The sequence below is a fragment of the Salvia splendens genome, chromosome 15 (genome assembly GCF_004379255.2).
Source record: "Salvia splendens isolate huo1 chromosome 15, SspV2, whole genome shotgun sequence".
Classification (NCBI taxonomy): Eukaryota; Viridiplantae; Streptophyta; class Magnoliopsida; order Lamiales; family Lamiaceae; genus Salvia; species Salvia splendens.
The window spans coordinates 25,143,059-25,153,675 of record NC_056046.1 but is presented as its reverse complement, the minus strand read 5'-3'; the positions used below and the strand labels follow the sequence as shown (position 1 = coordinate 25,153,675).

The 10,617-nt window shown below is 38.0% G+C and overlaps 1 long non-coding RNA gene across 2 annotated transcripts; it reads left to right on the top strand.

Annotated features, from left to right (window-relative positions):
• The first annotated feature begins 1,168 nt into the window (after positions 1-1,168).
• On the top strand, positions 1,169-3,139 carry LOC121767824. 2 transcript variants are annotated; one of them, XR_006043213.1, is made up of 4 exons: positions 1,169-1,338; positions 1,554-1,649; positions 1,738-1,942; positions 2,008-3,139. It is a non-coding gene; the product is annotated as an uncharacterized LOC121767824 (long non-coding RNA). The 2 variants fall into 2 exon arrangements; XR_006043212.1 differs by having other exon boundaries at positions 1,551-1,649.
• The last annotated feature ends 7,478 nt before the right edge of the window (positions 3,140-10,617 follow it).

Here is a 10,617-nt window from a genome sequence, read left to right as displayed (position 1 = left end):
TGTATGTAATGTGATGCACACAGGTGGACACTACTTGACATGATTTTATTGTTAGTGTCTGCCAGTAAGGAGGTCGCTACTTACAAGTTCACATTACTGTCAAAAGACTTGATGTGAATGTTATGCGCAGTACCTCGATATGTTTTACTAATGTTCAAAATAGATTAGTCAAATAAGACGTTGCAACAGTAACCTCTCTTGTCTAGACATCTTTACTGTGAATGTTAGGACGATAAGTGTGTGTGAATTTTAATGTGGATATTAGATGGCCCACAGGAAGATTAATATTTGGCACGAGATACACACATACCTGTGGTGATAAATACTCGATGATTATCCAGTTTTCGTGTGAGTAAATGTGATTAATATAGCTTTAGTCCATAATGATAATTGGTGGGTAGATTACGGTGCTACAACCCACATAAGGTTATCAATGTAAGGCTGTGTGAGCTTCCGAAATCAATTAATGGTGAAAGATACATCTAAGTGTTACATGACAAATCAGAGAAAGTATATGCTATTGGGCATTATAGATTGTTATTGAAGACATAAATTTTTCTGTTTTTGAAGGATACTTTATTGTATTGTCTTTTAGACAGAATTTGGTTTCTATTTCTGCTTTGGACAAATTTGGTTTCTCTTGTTCATTCAGAAATAGTAAGTTTCTCCCTTCAAATAATTCTGGTATTATGGACAGTGTTTCCTTAAGTGTCCATGACAATCTTTACATGCTTAATTATGTTACTTCATTCTCAGAAGCTTTACATGCTGAATCAAAGGGGACTAAGTGAAAATTAAATATTTAAAATTCGGCAATTCATGGCACAAGCGTTTAAGTCATATCTCAAAAATAAATAAAAAAATTGATAGACTTATGTCGGATGATATATTAAACACACTTACCTTTTGAGATGTTGATATGTGTGTTCAATGTATTAAAGAAAAGCAGACCAAAAAAAAGAAATTAGGTACCGATAGAGCTACAAGTTTTAGAAGTGATATAGTAGTCCGTCTTCCAAACCCGAACCCGCTGAAAGTACAGTAAGAAGTCCCACTGCAACTATTCATCTAAGCATTTATTCCGCTAGTCTGTGAAAGGTAACTAATGCATTGTGACGAATTCCCTATTAGTTGGATGAATTGCACAAAAAAGAATAGGCATCGCAAGAGTAGACCTGATTGCACTAGTATAGGACAGGAGTAGGCGGGATAGATGCCAATTATAAAACCACATGGAAGCAGTAGGATTGACCCCAATTAAATCCATAGTAAAGAATCAGACATCGGAGCAGACTCCGTTTGTGGAGAGGAGAGGAAATATGTACTTTGAAACCATAGGTACAACAATGATTTCAAGATTGGCTTCGGGTTACGTCTCACATTTATGCCATGTTTAGTATGAAAATCCATGGAAAAAAACAAATAAAAGGGTCCAAATCGGGAGGTGTAGCTGCAATAACATCAGTTTTTATATATCTGTTGGCTTTACCGTTTTTTAAAAATATGTATGTATGTAGTTCAAGTTTTCACCCTGACTTCTATTATGATAGAAGGAATCAGCTTGAAAGAGTCTTAGGGGAGATCAAACTTTTGATTACGGTTAGCGGTGAAATTGAATCTTCGGCTTTGGAGATAGAGACAGTTGACAGGTTCACTTGCTTAGATTTCATTTCTTTTTAGCCTTTTTGCTCTCCTGCTATGTAACTGAAGTCGGAATTCTTTATTTTATTTTTGAAGCTCCTGCTAAGCCTCTCCTAGTCGTCATGTATTGTTATCGAGTAGCCTCTCCTGGTCGTTAAGTATTGTTATCGAGTTGGCAGTATACTGAGGGCTAAACATGTTGTTGGAGCGCTTTAACATGGCCATCACACGGAGATGCGAACAAAGCTCACGATCATAGGAGCTATGAACTTAAGCACTTAGAGCTAATCGTCTCCTAGTGGTTAGTAATATGAGGGGAAATTACCTTCTTGCTTTAAATCGAGAATAAAGAATAATTCGTTTCAGGTAAGACAAGAAGAAGCTTCAAGGGACGAAGATGTACACGGCAAACAACCAGGAGCTAAGGCTTCAGCTCAACAACAGACTGCAAAATAATTGACCAAGTATGGAACTCCAGAGCTGCAACTCGATCAAATCACCTCCCGATAGTTGCTGAGTATCTGATACCTCCGAACATCAGGAGAACAACTTTTAGCGATAAATGATACTTTTGAGTCGACTCTTTCAAAAGATTCAGATGCTGAATTCGGTTTTTTCGGTGTTCTCGTTGAAACACGCGGGCATACTCATTCCCTCTGGGGACATTGATCCAAAGCTCGAGTAAGGTTTGTGCGTCGTTTTTCTTCTCTACTATGACGAATCAACAACATTTATATCATTCATAGACGGATATTCTTGTTTTGGGCACCTATATTCAATCTATTAAAAGTCTGGGGCTTTATGATACGCTCGGATTTTGCACGGTTTTAAGGCCATTATTTGATCTGTTTTTAATGTCAAAATTACAATTCATGTCCATATTTTGTATGTTTTATCTATTTTGGTATTTTGACATGTTTTGTGAGAAATGTGCATATTTGAGCCCAAAAAGATAGCTAGAAGACGAAGTTGGAAATCTGAAGATTGTGGGAGCGTCCAGCGACCGCTGCAACACCGTCGGCCACCACTGGCGCTCAACAACCACTAAGTCAGTAGCGCCCCGCTCCGGGAAAGTTGTGCATGGAATGAAGACACGCCCAGCGACTGCTGGGAAGGGCGTGGCGACCGCTACAAAGAGTCTAGAAAGTTACGGGATGATAGCCAACGATCGCTGAAACAAGTGCAGCGACCGCTGCCCAAGAGTCAGAAGCCTCGGACCAACCCACAACGACCAGTGGCCAAGGTGCAGCGGCCCGCTGGGAAAAAGCGGCGAGCAATTTTTGCCCTACTTTCTCTCCAAGATTTACGATATTTTGCAACCATTTTCCTTATTGGAAGATGTCGAATTTTCAGCTATAAATACCCCCTCAAGCTTTATTATTAGGATCCTCTTTTTGTAACATATTTTCTAGAGATTAAAAGTTAGAGTACTTCATTGTGCAAGGAGTTGAAGAAATATTCAAGATCATCAAAGCTACAAGATTCAACCTTTGGGTTTTATTTGCTTTAGTTTTATGATTTCATTGTCTTCCCTTCAATCTATGTTTTTAGATTATTCTATCATGCGTAACTCAGTTCATAAGATTCTAGGGATGTGTTAGTAACGACTTTGGTTATACAATTCTTTTATCTATTTAATATCTATTTGTTCTTACTTTGTTTCGTCCTTAAGTTGTTTGATAATGCTTCACGTTTGAGTGACACATTTTGTGATGATTTAATATAACTTGCCACATAATCCTGAGAGGAGGTTGGCGAGTTAGGTCTAGTTAATAGACACTACAATTAGCTTCCTTTAAAACGGCATTGTTAATTGAGAGTGAGGACTTTTCAAGGGTCTTAGGAGCTTTTAGGAGTTACGTATTTATGATTGACAACCCTAATGTTTGTAACCAACGTTTGCATCGCATGAGCATAAACTAGGTGACTCGTTCTATCAAAGTAAGAACTGTGCTAGGGTATTGTAGTTGGAATTTGTATAACCATAACAGTGAACGCACATCCCTGAAATTCCCTTATCTCTCTACTTTTATCTCCGTGATTTATTTGCAATTAGTTGTTTATTGCTTTTAAACTTTTCTTTGTTTTCAAAAGAATTCCCAAATCTTTCGATTTTCCAAATAGTAATTGAGTTTTAGTAGAGGATAGACAGTATGTGTTTGTTTTCCCCGTGATCGATATCCGGTACTAACCTTTAGCTATACTATTCCTACTATGTATACTTGTAGGTATTTATAGTGCTAATAAAAAGTGCATCACTTTAGAAAAGTTCAAAAATATCCAGGGCTGATGTTGAGCTCCAACTCAACAAAGGTAACACAAATTTTATGAAGCATTTCTTTCATTTGGATTCGAAAAGAATGTTATCGATGATTGTGTGTATCACAAGTTAGTGGGTGCAAATGCATCTTCTTGGTGTTGTTTGATGTTGACATATTGATTGCCACTAATGATAAGGAATGTTGCACAACACCAAGAATTTTCTATCAAAGAAATTGGAGATGAAAAAATCTTGGAGAAACCTCTTCGATTGTCACAAAAGGGATATATGAAAAAAGTGCCTAAAGTATTTGAGTTGCATAGTTGCAAGTAAAGAGATACTCATATGGCTAAGGGAGACAAACTTAGTTACATTAAGTGCCCTAAGATAAATCTTGAAATTTAGAAAATGCAACACTATAATGACCTTATTGGGTTGGGTCGATAACGGGTTAACCCGATAACTACCCAACCCGCACGATTTGACAATGCTAGTTTGAGTTGGTGAACCTCCATTGGGGATCAATAGATCTTAATTTTCTTTTAACCTATATTATGGTTCTGATTCAGCATTTTTTTCTCTTTTAGTTAAATCAATTTTTGCAAGGTTGGAAAATAGCAATCAAAACATTACTATGAAAATCGGTTCATCATTATGTATTGGATTAATCACATACTCCCTCCGTCCCTCTGTAGCTGAGTTGTATTTCTTTTTGGGTTGTCTCACTATAGCTTAGTCATTTCCTTTTTTAGCAAAAAGTACTTTATTCTATCTTATTTTACTCTCTCTTCATCTCTCTACCTTTTTCCTTTCTATTCTATTCTCCTTTTTACTTAACTTATTTAAAACAATATTTCTTAAATCACGTGCCAAAAAGAAATGCCTCTGCTACAAAGGGACGGTTCGTCAACAATCCGATTATCCCACTTGGCTATCTTGGCATCAAAACCTTTAGGGTTATGATTTAATATTTATAACATGATAAAATCACAACCCGATTAGTATGCATGTGATTATCCCGCAGCCAAAGAGTAGAGTGCCAGACAGTAGGGTTTGCCTAAAATCCGCTGGACTGACCGATTGACATCTTGAATTACAACCCTATGCATATAATACTTCATCCGTCCACCAAAAATAGTCTCATGGGTGCATGACGTAGGGTTAACAATTTTGGAAAAGTTTGGATAAAGTATGCCATATTCCTCTTTCTCTTTCTCTCACAAGAATATGTATTTTCCAATTTTGGAAACTCTTTTCACTCTAATGAGTCTCACTCATTCTCCACTAACAATACTTTAATTACTTTTTCTCTCTACCTCTCTCTTACTTTACCAATTTTGCATTAAAACTCGTGTCAAACCCAAAATACGTATTTTTTGAGACGGAGGAAGTATATAAGTACATAATTAATCATGAATGGGTAGTTTTTGGTAAAACAAAAATATTATATTAATATCATTAGTTAGTGTAAAAGAATTCATGATTAATGTATAACGATATTTATTGTTCAAAATCTTAGCAATAGTTCTAATGGTGGAGTGGTAGAGGTGTTGGTCTCCTTGAGTGGAGGTCATGAGAACAAATATTTTGATATTTAAAAGTACAAACGGTTTCCGATTCACGGTTAGACTGGACCGGACCGATCGGTTCAAACGGTTCAATACACAACTGGTTTTAAGAGGAGAATCGGACCGGACTGCTTGTCGGTTCGCAATCGAACCAGCCCGGGCCGATTTTTAAAACACTAATTTAAGACTGGACCGGACCGATCGGTTCAAACGGTTCAATATACAGTTGGTTTTAAGAGGAGAATCGGACCGGACTGCTTGTCGGTTCGCAATCGAACCAGCCCGGGCCGGTTTTTAAAACACTAATTTAAGAGAAACTTTCCATTTTTAGATGGGACTATTTTTTGTTGACACCCCAAAATAAAAATATGAGACTAATTTTCATGTACACCCTAAATGGAAATGTGAGACTATTTTTCATGAAACGAATGGAGTATAAAATAAAATTTTGACTTGTTTATACTCCCTCTGTCGGCCATTAGGAGTCTCATTCCTTGGCGGCACGAGTTTTAAGAAATGTTAAGAAAAGTGAGTGGAAGATAGTTAGTGAAATATGAGTCCCTCTTGTATATATTGACTTTAAATGAAATGTGAGTGAAATGAGTTAGTGGAATGTGGGACCCTATTACTATTTATGGTAAAAATGAATCAGGACTCCTATTCGTGAACGGACTAAAATGGAAAAACCGGACTCCTAGACGAAGGGAGTATTACTCTAAGTAAATGGGAAATGAAATGAATCATACTCCCTCCGTCTCAGAATAATTGTCACTCATTTCAATTTCGGTATGTCCCACAATAATTGTCACACTTCATTTTTACCATAAATAGTAAGTAAGTCTTACATTCCACAGACTCACTTCACTCATATTTTATTATAAAATCAATATAAAAAGTGAAACTCACATTTCACTAACTTTTCTAACCAACTTTTCTTTACATTTCTTAAAACTCGTGCCATAATAAGAGTGACAATTATTGTAGAACAGAGGGAGTATACGGTAAAAGCATACAGGAAAATGGATGGTGTGAAACGAGACCAAAAGAATTTCATTTGTTTAATTAAATCTCGCAAATTCATATCTCACAAAATTTCATTTCACATCTCAATAGGAAAAATGAATCATAATATGGTACAAACTGCAAATCCTCTAATAAGATACTATATCAAAAGAGAAATATACTAAACTTAAGAAGAAAAAAGGCATGCTAGGTACGGAAATCTACCAAATTTCGTAAGATGCTAGCTCAATTTATACACGACAATTCGGCATCCTTATTCATACTTATATAAGAGAGCAGAGGAGAGCAAAGCAGCGCAACATCCTTATGGCTACTTATATGAGAGACCAGTGCAACGCAGAGGTGAATAGAATAAAACTCACGGCATTCACGCCTCAGTTCGATTTCTTTGAGGTCTGCTCGCGTCTTTCGTGCCAAGTGGACGAGCAGGCTGATAATGCCGATCCTGTGATGAAAACCGAATGTTTGGCCAAACCTATGCTTTTCTGCGCTGCAATCCACAACGTCCAAAAGAAACCAATCCAACCTGATTTTGACATCAACGCTGAGTATTACACAAGATACACAGGAAGAAGAAAACTGCTGTCTAAGTTCCGAACGAGAATATCAAGCTACGTCTACTTCTTTCACACTGGGATGACTACTTGGTATAATTAGTTAACAATTTGTTACACAACGTTTTTGCCACCATTGAGATAGTTTAGGAAGACCACATAACTAAGAAAATGCAATCAATTCGCCCACCTCCACTTCCTTCGGTGATCAGGCATTATGAGTAAAAGGTGCCTTTTCAAAGACAGAGACAGGCTCATAATGGGGATCTTGACACTTTCCGGTTAATGCTATGAGTTGCTCTTATATTTAGCTAAAAAGGCAAGAGTTCCTACTACATGTCTGGACTACCTTGAGAGGCATTCACCATAAACACATTAGGAAACTTGACCTCATTATAAGTTGTATACCATGGTATTGCTGTTTAACAAACGGAGCTTAATTTAAGGTATATTCCATGTATAATAACTTTAACACCTATGCTCATTTTAATGTTTGCAAACATAGTAACTAAAAATGGTCCAAGAAGAAGCTTCCTAATAAAACATAACTTGGCAGAGAAGTTACAAACATGACTGGAGAAGCGTACTGTTTCAATGCTTAAAAAAAAGGCAGTAGGATCAAGTTCATTTTACTAACTATTTAGACATAGAATATTAACCTGATGTGAGATCCAATTTTCTGCAGGTGATTACATGTTGTGAACAGTATTTCCGACCCACCCTAATTTTAATATTAGAGCGATGGCACAAGCTGCTTTTTAAACTTATGAGCTGGTTTTTATCATTTTATGTTCTTGCTTTCTCAAACACCAATTTAATTAATAAATATACTGACTAATTCACGAACAGCCTGCTTTCTTCTATTGTGAAAAAATAATGCAACAATATTAAAAAGTATGTGTAACACTCGTACCTTAAGTTTGAAATTAATCTTATGTAACGGAATAATTGATAAAATTATTTCGAAATGCTATGCTTCTCGATAAATGTGATATGGGAAAAATTATGGTTTGTGTGTGGTGTGAAGAGGAATGTGTTTAGGTGTTTTTCTTGTTGTGAGCTATGGGAGACACGTTTAAGGTCTCGTTGAAAGGTCGATGATGAAATTGCTACTCTTTAGCAAGACGAATGAATTAAATGAAAAGAAATATATGTTTTATGGATAACGACGTGCGTAAAGCGAGGAACGGTTGAATGGATATTATATTTGGAACAACACCAAATATAAATTATGTACGATTTCTCGTACTTTAATTTTTGGTTATGAAGAACGAGATAACAAAATTTAATTAAGGCCCGTGAATTTTTATTAACGAAGGAAAATACGAAAAATATAAAAATGTATGAATTTATTTTGGTTTTTCCAAAATAAATTTGAAAACCAATTAAATACAAGATAATTTAAATCTAATCACTCTTTAAATCCATCAAGTGGTTTTTTTACTTGGGCTTGTAATTTATTTGATGATTTTGGCCCAATTGAAATTAAATCATGGAAGACCAAGTATGTATTTTTAATTAGCTGAGCCCAAATTAATTCTTCCCCCCCCCCCCACGTCGACGGTTTCCCCTCTTCACCCCCATTCTCGGCGGTTTCTTCCTCTTCAAGGGGGAGACTCCTCTCTATTCCACCTCTCCACTTCCCTCATCAATACCTACACCCTTCTCAAACCCCTCTAACCCACTCACCACTTTCACTTGGCAAAAAAAAAAAGAAGAGAGAAGAGAGAAGAAGGAGAAGCGGCGAGAAGTGCCGAGAGAGAAGGAGGAAGTTTGAGCCACCACCTTGTGTTCTTCTACCATTTTCAACCATCTTGGAGGTATAATTCTTTTCCACCCTCAAAGCATGAGACGTTTACTAGCTTTGCATACATGATATATATCCTTGTTCCATAGCTTTTCTTCCATAATCAAATTAAGTAGAAACCGACGTAGAACCAACCGAACGATCACCGTACGTAGCCGAAGCTTAGAAAGAACTTAGCTTTATGTTAATATCACGTGTTGCGAGTCTTTGCGGAGTGTTTCCGGGCAGGTTCGGAATGGTTTCGGGGGAGGAAAAACCGTCGCCGACGATGGGCAGCGGCGGACAGCCGTGCCCGACGCTCCGGGGCGGGCGACGGCTTCCGACGGCAGTAGCTTTTCCCCGTCCCCGCCGTGGCAGCGGCCCGGTGAAGCAGCAGCGGCAACGCGGCGGCGGTAGCGCGACGGCGAAGCTAGGTTGATGGCGAACCAGCGATGGCGACGACCGAGGACGTCAACTCCTCGACGACAGCGCAGAGGCAACGACCCGTTGACGGCGTCGAGCCGGAGAGAAGATGACGGCAGTGTGCCTTCGTCGTGTGGTGGCGGACGACAGGAAGAAAAAAAAGAAGAAAACGGGGAGAGAGAAAGAAGATGTGAGGAGAGAGAGAAGTGGGGAAGGAGTTAGAGTTTTGGGCCTTGTTTTAAATCTTTTAGTTTGGGCTTTTAATTTCTTTTTGTTGGAAATTGTTGGGGCTTTCTAATTAATTTTGAGGATAAAGTGGCTAAGAAATTTAATCTCGGGTCGGTAATTGAGAGTTTAATCGGAGGAAATATTTAATTAAATCCCGGAAGACTTTTGGAAGAACGAATAATTTACCTATGTATGAAATAATACTTTCTTTTTTTTGTTCAACGGTAAATAATTACGGATATTTAAGTATGCGCTTAAATAATTTTAGAAATTATTTCGACGTTATGGAAAATACGAGGAGCCAACGGAGGAAAGAATGAGCGTAAGCGGCCGACCGGCGTCGCACGCGACACCTTGGGCGGCCGCCGAATAATTGAAAATGCATGAAAACCGAGAAAAAGGGAATAAAAGACTTTAATTAGAGTGCATGCATTCTAAATGTTTTAGTTGTTGAGATTAATGTGCACTTTAATTGTTTTTCGAAAAGGTGGTTCGCACGCTCGTTAAAGTCGGATCGAGAAGTTATAAAAGGAAATTTCTAAGCTGTTGAGGTGGGCTTTATTCTTCAACGTTTATTTTAAATCAATATGTTTCCGGTGTTATAAGGATGTTTCTATAAGTATGTTATGTCGTGTTTATGTTTTGAAACTGCCTATCTGTTTGTCTACTAGAATAAAATTCTACTAGACTTTGATGGTTAACGAATTCGGGTCTAACTAGGGTCTACGCCCAACATAGACTAGTGCACTGATGGGGATCGTGAGCCGTCCCCTAGGTCGGCCGGTCCAGTGATCGAGATTGTGGCCACAGTCTCGTTTCACATGATGGTTTAGATATGGTATATGACGGAGGATGATGTTAGTCCGCGCGGACACTGTTTTATGGAAATGAATTTTTTTTTGTGCTTCTCGGTTCTTTTCCAAGTAAAACCCGGGATTCACACGATGATGGCTTGACATATCTTAATGATGAATGTTTTTGGGCGTGAGTTCACTGGGTGCATCAAGTACTCAACCCCTGCATATGTCTTCCCTATGTGCAGGTTGAGCGAGGTCGGGAGGCGGAGGATGTTGAGCGATGATCTAAGAACATATTAGGTCACTGTTCCGGTTACTATTATGTCTCCATACATAG